The following is a 14,259-nucleotide window of genomic DNA, read 5'->3' as shown; positions in this document are numbered from 1 at the left end:
ACTTTTTAATAGTTGTTATTCTTCTAGAAGAAATTGGAGCTTTTTCACAAATCCATTAAAAAAAGTTCAGTCAATTTACATGCTGCTAGTGTGAGAGAAAAAGCGCTTTTTTTATTTTTAGCATAGCTGCACATTCAAACAAGTATCATTGTCTTTATTTCTTGGTGTACAGATGCAGATAGAAGCATCTAGATAAATACAGCAGAATAATTAGGCATGTCAGTGCATGTAAATAATAAAATTCATCAGATCTTCTGATATTATGCAACCTGTATGTACAATGCAATCAACAAAGCAATACTTGTCCTATTTTTCACTCAATAAACAGAGCATGAAGCTGTACATATTAAATATAAAACCCTGGTGAACTGCAAATAGTATTTTAAAGTTAGAGTGCTCATACATGCCCCCCAAATGCTCTATTGTCATTTATTTGTATGGCATTTAATATAAATCACTCAGCTGAACATCTGAATACTTTGAAACAGGGGAGTAAGCTGGAAAGCCAGGGATGTTCCTCTGGAAATTGTTTACTCTGTGGAGCTGTTCATCTGTTTCATCTGTCAAGATGCTCATTCAAAGTCTTGATCTTTAGAAGCACCATACGAGTAATAAATTCACTTCCAAGAACATATTTATTCAGTTCTCCCTCTGCAGGGTATTTGAGTACTAGTCCAATACACATCTGCTCTCTTACATGGAGATTAGAAATGTGAACAATATGGAACAGAATCTGGAAAAGGCATCAAGTTGATGTCTTTGAGAAAAGGCAGATTAATTTTGGAACTTCCTTGACTCCATGATGAAATTACAGCATTCAAAATTGGAATGGTGCTAATGGTATTTTTCCAGAATGATATATATGAGTCCATAGTAGCAACATTGCTATGTGGTTTGTCGTTTCTTATAAATTCACTTTGCATTATAGTGTTAAATGCCATTACTGTGGCTTTACTTATTTTCCACTTCAGTATGGTATGTGGAACAGAGCAGTAAATATTCTATCAGTAGAGATCAAAGCAGCTTTTGGAGTACTTGATGTGTCTGGCATCTTGGTATATCCGCAGTTCTGTAGAAAAATGTAGAAACTCGTTACAGACTGAAGCATCTGTAAAGAGTTTAAAGTTATATATTGGCATAGCATAAATCTACAAGCAGTGGAATCATACATTTATATAACCCTTGCACAAAATGGAGCCTAAGACAGAGAATTCTTTCTGTATTTCCAGTTCATCAGTTTTTGGAAACCCAAGTGTTGCTCCACTGCAATTTACCAGAACTACAAATAAAGAAGTTATTTGGAATATTATTCCTAATCAAGTGAACGAGTAAATCATTCAGAAATCATGCAGTTCAAAACCCAAGATTTTTAGTTTTATAACAGCCAGCAATGAACTGTGTGGCAGAGCCTTTTTATACAATGGCTTTGTCCTCAAAATACTCATGCGGAAGGTGGGAAACCCATATTTGATCTTTTGCCCTAAAGCTTTCAAACCCTACTCTCTTGTCTTTCAGGAGTCAGCTCTAAACTTGCTAACAATCTGTTCTTGGGGGTTTCAGCCTGCTCCTCTCTTGGAATTAGTGTTTGAAGAAAAGAAGGTAAGATGCATGGCAGAGGAAGAAAGTGAATGCTTGTGCAAAAGGCCACCTGGCTCTGAATCGAGTTGTCAGTAAAGTTGTCTATGATAGAAAAGCAGTAGGTCCCAGGTCTTGCTCCAAAGACTGCAGCCTATAACTGAAGTAGCATCAATGCACTAGCAGTTATATTTTGAAAGAAAAGTGCTTTCTAAGAAGCTGAATCTATCTAGGGTGTGAGAAATGTACTCTGAAAGGACCTACCTGTTTTTCTGAATTTAGTAATTGGATAAAAGAGTAATTGTGTTATTGGAAAAGCTTTTAGAACTATAAAAGTATATTAGAGGATTACCAAAGGCTATTTGAAGTAGTTATTGCCTAATTTTGGTTTTAAGCTGTACATAAAGAGAGATGGAAGGTCAAGGTGCACACCTTAGAAAACACTTCTAAAAAACATGACTGTAGTTTTCCTTGTCTTTTTTTTTTTTTTAAATGATAATTCTAAAAAGCTGTTGACCTCACTTCATTGAAAAAGTGCAAAAGGTATTTGACACGATAGGGAAGTCTAATCAAAACAGATGGACATTGTCATATATGAAGGCAAGTGAAAGACTGATGAATACTTTGCATTATATAGTTAGAGGATTTTCTAAATTATTCTTTCAATTTAAGAGACTGCCTGGTTGTCATGGGTTGACCTTGGCTAGTGGTCAGACACCCACCCAGCTGCTTTCCCAGTGCCCCTCCTCAAAAGGACGGAGGAAGGAAAGAAGATGGAAACACTCCTGGGCTGAGATAAATACAGGCAGGTCACTTACCAGTTAGCATCACAGCAAAACAGACTTGACCTGGGTAACATTAATTTAATTTATTGCCAATTAAAATATGTTTGAATGGTAAGAAACAAAAGACAAAAATTAAAACACCTTTACTCTAATCCCCTATTTTTTCCCATGTTCAACTTCAGTCCTTTGTTCTTGCCTCTTTTACCTCCCCCTGGAGGGCAGCCCTGGCCTCCCATCACAGAGGCCTTCCTGCAGCCCCCTAGCTACCAAAACCTGGACATGGACACCCAATGCACTAGTAATCAAGAAAGAATGTCACAAAAAGAAGAAGAAAGTGAGGACACAGGCATATAAAAACACATATCTAGAGAATCATAGATTCACAGTATTGCTAGGTTTGACTGGGACTTCTGGAGATTGTCTAGTCCAACCTTCCAGCTCAAATTATGGTGACCTAAAGCAGGTTGCTCAAGATCTTACCCAGTCATATTTTGAATATTTCCAAGGATGGAAATTCTACAGCCCTTACACTAAAAGGAGGCTTTTTTCTTGCATTTAAATATCATGTATTTTAAGTAAGGACCCTTACTTAAGTCCCGTTGCCTCTTGTCTTATTACTGCATACCACAGAGTCTGGCTCCATCAACTTTACTGAGCCCTATCGTGTATTTGTATGCATGGATAAGCCCCCAGCCTGTACTGGTGCAAGGGGTAATTCCTTCCTGTATGCAGGACTTGGATTTTCCCTTTATTGAACTTAATGAGATTTCCATCTGCACTTTTCTCCAGCCTGTCAAAGTCCTTCTGATCGGTAGCACAAACATCTGGTAAATGAAACACTCCTCTCATTTTCATATATAAGAATGCTTTGTGAGAGGCAAAGAGAATGAATGAGACACAATTAGCTGCCTGGTTGTTGTCCTGTTTGAAAGAATCTGGGAAATGTTGAACTGTGAGCAAGAAAACTTTATGGTTTGGCTTTTTACAAGCGCTTGAAGGCATAAAAGTTTTTATATCCTTCATAAGCAAGCAATATTGCATCTCATGACTGTTAGAAATAACACTGAAAATACAGAGTTTTGTTTTACATGTATTCTTTGAAGGAAGAGGACTTTCTGGAATAATTCCTATAGGTGTTCTATCCCCCAAATGGGCAGCTAAAATGTAATACTATTTTAAGAAATTAGATATAGCAGCTAATATTTGCAGTCACGGACATGTGTTGTGGATGAATTTAAATACTTCACTCGTAAGAGAGATAAAACAATATATTTATTGATATAAAGTAGTGATCTAACAAAGCTTAATCATAAATAAGACAGCGACTTAAGATTTCAGATAGAAAGGTACACTTGGTTATTTACTGCACTGAGGAGAGGGCAAGTCAGATGTGTCAGGGAGACCTTCTTATTGAGTCACGAGGTTCAGAGTGGATTTCCTTGCTTCCTAAACTCCTTGAAACAAAGAGGTAAGGAGTCAAGGTATGGTTGAATCCACTCCTAGTCCCAGACTTGGTCAATGGTTTATGTCTAAGCATTATTTGTGTACAATCTAGGATATAACCTTAAGGAAGCTTTCAAAGTTTAGCAAGCTATTAATCACTTACCAGGGTTCTGTTGCATCAAGGAATCTCTTGTGAGGAGTAAGGGATCTTTGCAGCAGGCTTGACCTTGACAAGCATCCCAACTCAAGGGGAGATCCTGCCATGCAGCCAGCTGCTGTGCATAAGAGCTCAGAGGCCTCCTGGCCTGCCTGAAGCTCTGCCTTGCTCCTCCTTGCACTGCCTGAGCAAGGCCTTGGGTGTAGCCAGCACATTGGCCACAATCTGCCTGAGCAAGGCCTGTGGTGCACCTGGCAGCATTTGAGCGAGGCAATGGCCAGACTGAAGGTGAGAAGAAGGGTAGGGGAGAGCATGCTGTCACAACATGGTCACTTAAATAAGAATTTTGAATCTTTAGTGCTGTGGTACTCCTGCTATTTTGAGACTGGAATATACATGTCCGCTATACACAGCTAGCTGACCTTGTCTGCAACCTCTTAAACTGCTTGTATGCAAGGTTATATTGTAGAGACTGTATTGCTGCATCCTTCCTACTTTTTCCAGAAGTACTGGACAAGGCGCTACCTGCAGCTAGAGTCTGACCCTTCACAGAATCACATTATCTCTGAAGTTAGCAGGGACCTCTGGAGATCTCTAGTCCAACCACCCTGCTCAAAGCAGTGTCATCTAGAACAGGTTGCCAACAGCTTGTGCAATGGCTTTTTGAATATCTCCATGGATAGTCCACAGCCTCTCTAGAAAATCTATTCCAGTGTTTGATTGCTTTCACGCTAAAAAAGGTACCTCAGGACCATTACCAGGTGACTTAGTGCCTCTGTCTCAGTGGGGAGCAGATCAGGAGAGATGTGTTGTTGCTGGTCACAGTGGTGAAAGTCAGGTGTAGTTCCTTTGCTTACCTGGCTGACGGGCTTGATTATGTGAGACTCATTAGGTTACAAAAGAAGAAATAGGGAAAGATGAACATTTACATGAAGATATAGTTGTAGTAGCTGGCTAAATTGATTATTTTCTTGAAAGCAATCTTTTGGCATGGAAAAATTGCATTTTACTCCTTCAGTGGAAAAGCATCTGAGCATATTGATCCTACTTACATACCCACTGACCAATATATTGCTTTCATGATCTTTTGTTTTTGCTCAGATAGTGGACTACTCACAGTCGTCCTTCTCACTACTGCCACTGTAATTTAACTTCCAATTTACCTTGTTGTGCATTGTAGAAGCTAGCTTAGAAAAAAGGATAAATCACTTCTTGAAGTCAAAGAGCTATTTTCAGGCATTTCCAGCCTTTTGTGTTTGTCAAATTCATGTAAAACAGCAGAGTTCTGGCAGAGACTTGCAGCAGAAAAATTTTCTTTTACAGGAAACTCCAAAATGACACAAAGTTGGTGGGATGAGATCTTCCACCAGCAAACTACCCTACAGCAATTCAGCAAAAGCTCTGACTGTAGAAATGGGTGGGTATGAAAATGGATCAGTTGATGTGCTATTGTAATAGTAATTAGAGGAATTAATAGAAAATATAGTAATGTTCTGTTACAATCCTATCGGATTCTTGCCATTGCTATTAACAATGGAGGGGCCTCAGTGTTTCACACATCACACTTCAGTATTTTAAAGCACTAGAATGTCTATATTTTGTGTTTTGTGGTAGATACTCAAGCACCCACCAGTTTCTCTCTTGGAGGAAGCAATGCAAACAGCATACACTAGGGCACCATCTACTGTGCCCCACTTCCAGTATGAAGGTATGGTCTTCTAGAGCTTCTCTCTGCCCATGCATGGTGTGCATCTAGGACCAACAGCTGGACTTATTTTCTGGTTAATACATAGTGTGGACATAAGGTCCTAGGACCAGTGGAGAGCAAATCGACCCGTAAACCTACTGTCTGTAAAAAAAAATAATGGACACACCCCGAGTCTAGCATTTCTTATTGCAATCACATTGCTAGACAAAGAGCGCATACACTTTTCTTTCTGCGAATGCAGTAGGAACAAGGAGAAAGCAATTATTTTTGGTCAGAAACTCCAATCCCTTCATGCAGCTCTCAGTCATGATACTTTACTTGTATTCTTTCCCAAGCTCATTCTAGGAAATGATTTTCTAGCATTTCTGATATTTTTGTTGTTTTTTGCTTCCTACAAGCATAATCCGTGTCCTCATCTCCTTTCTGGGTCTTTCTCCAGGAAATTTTTCAGCTTGAATGGCTTATTTTTGCTTAAGGCTATGCAACAGGGAGATGGCTTCCCTTGTTTCAAGTTAGCTTGCTTAACAAAGGAACATAATTGCTTTGACCTGCATACATGCCAGTCAGACATGAGACACAGAAGAAATTCTGACTGAAAAGAGGAAAGCATCAGAGAGTAACTCAGGATGATTTAAAATAAGAGGAATAGGAGTAAAAGGCATATGATTGGGCTGCTTCACTTCCTTGAAGCAAGATTATTTACTTGTATCAATTAAACTGCAAGAACACATGATTCTTAGCTTGAGGACAGAGGAAAAACGTATAGCAAAGAATTTTGTCTATATTCTAGATGCATATTCCTCTAGTTACCTCTTAGTTAGTGTCTTCTTACCCATCAAATGCTGCGTACAGGTATATTACAGCAGACTCAAATAATTCCATCTATTCCCAAATTGCAATAAAACATATTAAGAGGATATTAGGTAGCTCTATTGTGTCTGTATTGTTTCAGGATGTAAATTTAAATAGGAATCTGCTTCAGTCCCTGTTATATTAATTCTGATACTTTCATCCCTGTATGGGGTGGAACTAGATGGTAAAATTCAGGATTTTCTATAGGCTGATATTTTCCTTGTCTAAGAGGTAGAAACAGTTGCCACTGTACCTGCATATGTGAAGAAATTTTTGTCTGTGCTAATCTGAGGTGAAAAGGTCACTCGTGTGCTTGAGGCAAGTCTCTGGAATGAATAAAGATATAATTATATGACATGTAAAAAACCCTGCTCCATCTTTAATCTCATCAGCCCAGTGTGGTACCTTGCCTTGAATGCAGGCCAGCAACCAGCAAGGGTACCTTGCGTGGAAGCCTGTACTGGCAACTTTTCATTACTATTATCTTGTGCTAGTAAACTTAAACTTGGAGCAGATATGTCTTCCTGTATTCAAAAGCAGCCTCATCTGCAATGCAGATAAACCTTTGCTGGGAGACATTCATTTCTTCTAATGTGCTCTCTGAGAGTTAGCTGTCTCATCTAAGCTTGTTGACTCCTTCGGCAGTCAGTGGAGATGTAATTGGTACCTCCCTACGGTGATTCAACCTACTGGGCTTACATGTCCAACCTAAGAAGGCTTAAAGCACTCTCTGGAGAGGCCAGACACTCTCTCCCAAACATTTTAAGTAGGACTAGGTGAGAGAGTTCTACCTTTGATATCAACCAGAGAGCGAGCGTTTTCTGTGTATGGACAAGTATATCTCATGCCATTCATTAGCTTTCATTGCCATTTTTAGTGAACTGAGAGTACCTTTCTGTCAGTTATACCTATATATTTCACGTGGCACCAGCCTTTTTTTGCCTTGTTCTTTTTCATTGAGCTTGTTCTTACAAACCCTTTTTACTCCTTGTTAACAGCCTGGAGTATTGTTTAAAATGAAATGTATAGATTGAAATTTGTATTAACTCATAAGTCTTTGTCATTTTTCTTTTCTGTAATTCTGAGACCTATTAAAATGTAGATGAAAGTATTGGAAATTAATCATGCCTAATGCATTTTATTATTACCGTGCACTGTAAACACTAAATAAAATGGTACTCCAAGAAATCCACATACAGAAAGACAGTCACTTCTTATTATATGCATTCCTGAATAGTCTAAGCATGGATTAACTAGCTCACATTAGCTATAGTATTATTCACTTCTGTGAGACCTTGTTTATAAGAAGGAAATCATTGTGAATAGATCAACTGATATATGAACTTTTCATGGTCAATATCTTGACACAGAAAGCTGTTTTAAAATAAATTAAAAGAATAGACAACAGACAAGCAAAATTAAGGACTTGGATTTATGCATGGCTCACAAAGGGAATGTATTATGAATGACCTTAAGTCATGGTCAATTGCTTTTTGTTTCAGTAATTATTACAGGACTAATCACATTCATAAAAGAATGACATAAATTTGAGATATTTTTAGAGAAGAGAGTATATGTGTTATTTGGTCAGAACATGCCCATAGAGCATTTTAAATATCACAAAATCCCACCAAACCAAAAGAAAACCAACTGTGATAGTTTAGATCTATTTTGAATCCAGGCACTAAGACAAAATGACTTACAGTAGTACAAATAGTTATTGTGTTCATTTCTGGAACACTTTAAAAATGCTTCTTTATACTGGCTATCAAATACACTACTATGCTTAATCTTTTTAAATTGCCAAAATCTGAGTTAGTAGGTTAGTCTTAAAGGGATACATAAAGTAAACATGCTAAATTCATTATTGATTATGCCCTTCAGTAAGGTTTGGTAATGAAGCAGCTCATTTTCTATGGACATCTTTTCACTGAATTCTGTAGTTTAATAGCTGTGGTATGTAAGAGTCAACAGTATAATTCATGCTCTGTCTTCATGTCACTATTTATATCGTAGATGAGACTTTCTCAGCAAATAAAAATTTGAGTGAGCTTTAGGTTAAGAAACAAGCAAAACTCAACTATTGACTTCAATGAGGATCAGGATTTTGTTATTGCCCTTTTTTTGCAGAGGCATTTGTCATGTCGATACCTGAGCCTTTGGATGCTGAGAGTTTCAGATCACTCTGAGATTAATGTGAACAAACAGCACTGTACATTTAGTAGAACCAGTCCCCAGCTACCAAAACTGATGTGAAAACAGCTATGACAAAACCTTGCTTTGTGCTGCACGTTTCTGAATGAAATCAAGAATTCCCAGCAGATCACAAAAAAAGGTGCTGAAGACTCTTTTTTTTTCTTCTTCTTTTATTTAGAACACATCAAAGGGTGGGTGGGTGTGTGGGTGGGTGTGGGTGTGTGTGTGTGTGTGTGTGTCTGTCTGTGTGTGTGTGTGTGTGTGTGTGTGTGAGGGATGTTAAGTGGTTGGTGGCTGAGTAAAATTAGTGGAAAAATGAACCCAGAGGAGGAAAATTAAGGAAAACAGAAGTGGTTGATTGAATGAGATTCAGGTGGTTGCAAGAATAGAGGAAAAACGGAATGAGCTTATACCATGTATTGCAAATAAAAAATGGAGAAATAGTAACTGAATAGTAACTGAATCGTCAAAATTTGTCTCCAGTCATAGTAAGAGACTGGCCTCACCACTAAAACTGCAAATCACATCAACTCCACAGATCCCTGGTCTGAATTAATTAACTCCACACGGGCCAATTAACAGTTGTCAGAGGATATTGTTTTATGATCACTTGCACCAAACCTGAGTAATTAATTTGGCAAAAGAGATGCACAAACTACAGCTTTTCAGGAATAACCTTGGTTGTGTAAGGAATGCAACTTAGACTGACAGGTTGGCAAATTTATAAAAGAACAAGCAAATATAAAAGTGCTTTTTAGGTGGTGGAAACTGAGCCAAAATCTGATTAATACATATATGGAAGAATTATGTAACAGATTGGAGAAAAAATGAGTTTATCTCTCATGTGAATATCTATTCCTTCTTTAATAATGATTACTCCTTCACTGTAGTCTTAAAAGGTCAGGGTTGAAAAAGGGCAAGATGGTAAGGTCATCATATCTTCCAGTAGATGAAATATGCATAGCTTAGATGGCCTTTGCCCTGCAAATATAGAGAAGTTTAAAAAATGTCAACATTAAGTAAGACAAATACTATTGTTTTTTTTTGTTAGATGAACCATCTGCCTTTTTGATGCTAGGATGAATTATGACTACTGCTTGTCAGTAGCAGTGGTGGTATTTGTTTGTTTTTTTTCTCCTGACTGCTCAAAGTTACTCACTGAAGGTTTGAAGGTTTGCATTCCTGGAGCACTAGAGCTTTCTGTAGCCTTTTGACATGGATATACCGTATGGCTTTGCTGGTGGAAAAGGTTACTACCCCCCGCTCCTTATTTTGCTGTCAGAGATGATTGCCCCCTTAGATCTGCCTGCAGACTGCTTATATAAGTTCTCCCCAACCTTTTTCCAAGGAAAATGAGCTAGGGTAGCTTAAATAGTTTAAAATAATAATAGTTCTGCTTCTGTGTTTTTTTTTTTTTTTTTTTTTTTTTTGAGTGACTGCAACCTTTTGGTGAAAGCTGCTTGCAGAGAACAGCTCTGTATACATCTGGAAGGAGACAGACACAGGAATACTATACTATCCACCCAGAATTTAACTAGCTTGTTTCTTATCAAAAAGAGCATGCCAGTATGAGTTCTGCCAATGTACTTTACTTCTGCTATAGTGTTTCAGAATCTTTCTCTTAGTAAAAGACACACTAATGCACCTGCAGCCCTGCATGAGGTACATTTCCATCTTATAATTACAGAGTCTATCAACTGTAACTTAGGCAAAGTATAAGTAGTCTTCTGGAGTGCCTTGGCTTTATGCATTCAGAGCACTGCAACATGATTTATATCACTGATTTACTGTAACTTGCTCAGAATCAATCTGCGAGTAAATGTTGTTTGCTACCAGTTATTAGCACAGTGGTCAGTGGTATCATAACAAACTAGTCTGGGTGTATATAATTATGCCACTGTAGTATAATGAACAAAGCCAACACAAATAGAGAATTTGATCAAAAGGGCACTTTATATAATTTTTTGCTACCACATTTTCCAGACTGCTGTGAGGAATTAAATTGTTCTGCCTTGCTTGGCTTACAGAAATGCTCATATTTCTCATACTTTCTGCTCTCTACTGAAGTACTGAAGTGGAAAAGTGAATAGAACCGTCACAGTTCTTGGAGCTCTTCTGCATTTGGAATATTCCAGGGTGTTTTAAATGATCTCTCTAAGTCATTAACTAGGCTACCATGGGACTTCTTCTACCTTTGTAACTTTCTCTTATCTCAATATTATAATTCAAATTATAACCAAACTGTGAGTCAAGGCTATATTTGCTGTAGCCTTGGCTCAGGCATTCTTAATGTTTTATAGCATATTCAAAAGTAATGTTAATACTTCAAGAATTTTATCTTTTATGAATACAATAATTTAAAGAATTATTTCATAGAAGTAGTTCAAATGATCTGAAATTATTTCTTTTCTTCAAAGTTCTTTCCTTCTTTCTGAACATGAAATCCCTGTCATACCGATTGGTTGAAATTAAAACTTATGATCTTGTCTAGGTTTACACGAAGTCTTGGAGAAATGTAAAGGGAAAGAGCTGTACTGAAGAAACTTCATGATGCCTAAAAACAATGATAACCATTGTCTAAAACCATGGGTTAAATTTCTTTATTTATTTTTTCCAGCTGATGACCCGGGACTTCATAATATCCCTTTATTCCTTGGAAAATTGTTTTAAAAAGCTTTCTGTAATCAATTTTCATAAGACAATTTCACTGTAGATAATATCATATTACTGCAATGAAAACTCATCAGCACAACACTGTCCTACATTTTCTTATGGATCTGTAATAGTTACAAAGTGTTTTTTTTTCTTTTTCCTAGTACTAGCTCACTGAAGAAGAGGAGGCATTCATGTTTACCTGTACTAAGAAGAAACAGGTATTATTAATCAATAAAAACATTACTATGTGTTAGTCTTTGATGTGCTATTTTCAACATGTAAAACCCAAGAAAACTTTGAGTTGTCTCAAAAATCAGTAGAAATAGATCTCCTGATGGATTCATGGAGTGGATTCATTCAAGCATTCAGTTTCCCTGAAGCCTAACAGAAATCACTCTTCCCCCCCCCCCCCCCCCCGCACTGAGTTTTAAAAGGACTCTTCCAAAGTAATAATACATTGAATGGTGGAGTAGAGGTGAAGTTGTAGGTAGTTACTTGTGTAATGCTTCCAAATCTGTCAGGAAACTGCTATAATTATTTTCTCATAGTCTAAAAAAACACTTGACAGATCCTAGAAATAGATCACATTGAATAATATTGCAGCAAGGAATGTGAAAATATTTCTGTAAACAAAAAGGAATAGAACAGAACTTTTAAAATCTCCAGTCCCAGTTTTCTGTAAGTATTGCTTGAGGTCACAATATTATTATGATCACTGAAAGTACAAATGTCAGTTAAATTTCCATTTCATATATCAATTGACAACAAATCAGTGTCCATTCATGGCTTGCTTTTATTAGATTAAAAAAGAATCTTAGCACTATGTATGCCATCTTTTACTATCTTTTGTATTTTGGTGATTTTTCTTACTTCATGAAGACCTTTTGAAGGTAGATATACCTTTTTAAACAATCTTTTCTATAAAAACATTTTACAGGTTTTCATATTCATCAATGTCTATACAAGAACATAAAAAGTAGCTGAAGGGCTGTTGTGGTTTAATCCAGCAGGCAGCAAAACACTACACAGCTGTTCACTCACTCCCCTCACAGTGGGATGGGGGAGAGAATTGGGAAAAAAGGAAAACTCATGAGTTGGAATAAAGATAGTATAATAAGAAAAAAAAAGTGGAAAAACAACACCATAAAAGACTACACAAAGCAAGTGATGGGCAATGCAGTTACTTACCATGAACTGACGGATACCCAGCCAATCTCTGAGCAGCAGCAGCTCCCTTTCCAACTCCCCCCAGTTTTATAGCTGAGCATGATGTCATATGGTATGGAATAACCCTTTGGTCCATTTGGGTCATCTGTCTTGGTTCTGCTCTCTCCCAGCTTCTTGTGCAACCCCAGCCTTCCCAGTGGCAGGGTAGTGTGAGCAACAAAAGTCCTTGACTTGGTGTAAGCACTGCTCTGCAACAACTAAAACATTGGTGCGTTATTAACATTATTTTCATCCTAAATCCAAAACACATCACCATACCAGCTACTAAGGAGAAAATTAACTCTATCCCAGCCAAAACCATGACAGGGGCCTTGCCCTGAGATTCTGGTGCAGCCGCAGTATAGGGTTTCCTTGTGCCAAAGGCTGCTGCTGAAACATCATTCTTAATAATTGCTGATAGTGCTGTTTTCTCTGAATTTCTTCAATGATGAAGAATTCCCTTGTACTTTTAGCCATCCTGTAACAAAGGGTTCCAAAATTTAACTCTATTCCATGTGGAAAACAATATATTCTTTACTGCATGTCTCAGCTCAAGAAATAATACCAGTTTTGCTTTTCCCTAAACCACAGACATATACAATCAATGCTAAAAGATCTCTGGGTCAAAATTTGGACAGAAGGTTCTGCAAGCCCTTCTAATATCTTTTGCTGAAGAGAAAAGTAGGGTGTATATTTTTACACTCTACCCAGGAGGATTAGGTTATGCAGTATGTATGCTAGTGCCTACATATTACCTGAAGGTATGAAATCTCAGTTTTCTGGGTTTCAAGGAGCATTGCCTACAAGGCTTTGACATGCTCCAGTTGTTTGAATCAGAAAAGCTGCCAACTGCTGTTCCATTCACACTTTTCCAGAAAATTACACCTTTGATTTAGCCTCAAGTACTAAGTACTGAGTACTCCAACAAGTAAAACAGGCTTATGAAATTTTGTTTTATACAGAGGCTTCCTCACCATCTTCCTTTATGAGATCATTGCTTTCAGTGTAGCAATGAGTAGAGAGAGGTATGTAAAGATGTGAAATGGAGAAATGCAGATTCTTCCATTCTCTCCTAGTTTCTGTGAAATGGACCCTGTGTATGCATATACACACCTTGTTTTGCCTTCTTTGAAATCCTAGTGGTGGCTGCAGGAACTGATGTGCTGTATGCTTTGGTGAATGCTCTCCTGTGTAGTCCAGGGCCAGCAAGAGAATGTGTTGTAGAGTATTCACGACAGCTTCGAAGACTGTCAATGTGTGAAGTTTCCACTGAAATCCTAGGTTACAGGTGAATAGGCAGCGTGTGCCCACTGTTGTGACATTCCTCTTCCCTTCATTGATACCAACCAATATACAGAAGTAATCTTGTCAGTATTCTGCTAATCACATGGTCATAACCAATAGAGTTTATGTCAGGTGTATAGACATCCTTCTTTCTGGTAGCTACCAAAAGCAAGAGAGCAAACAGAAAATGACTCCATATGTTACTACACACTAACTGGACAGACATGTTAAAGAATGTCTCTGCAGTAGGAAGTCTGTTTTAGCTTGCTGAGTGATTTTCAAGTCTCAGCAATGACTATTAGGATCACCTGAATTCACCAGCTGCAGATGGCTTGAGAGAGTCTTTTAAGATAATCAATGAATTAGGAACAAACTTCAGTCCAGGTAAGATCAATGTG

The 14,259-nt window shown here is 37.7% G+C and overlaps 1 long non-coding RNA gene across 1 annotated transcript; it reads left to right on the top strand.

The window, feature by feature from the left end:
• Nucleotides 1-4,127: 4,127 nt before the first annotated feature.
• On the top strand, nucleotides 4,128-11,772 carry LOC310894033. The gene is made up of 5 exons (XR_014579512.1): nucleotides 4,128-4,248; nucleotides 5,284-5,377; nucleotides 5,575-5,668; nucleotides 8,651-8,855; nucleotides 11,533-11,772. It is a non-coding gene; the product is annotated as an uncharacterized lncRNA (long non-coding RNA).
• Nucleotides 11,773-14,259: the final 2,487 nt, after the last annotated feature.

The sequence above is a fragment of the Anser anser genome (assembly GCF_964211835.1).
Source record: "Anser anser genome assembly, chromosome: 1".
Classification (NCBI taxonomy): domain Eukaryota; kingdom Metazoa; phylum Chordata; class Aves; order Anseriformes; family Anatidae; genus Anser; species Anser anser.
Note: the sequence above shows the minus strand (reverse complement) of the source record. Positions and strands in the feature narration are given on the sequence as shown.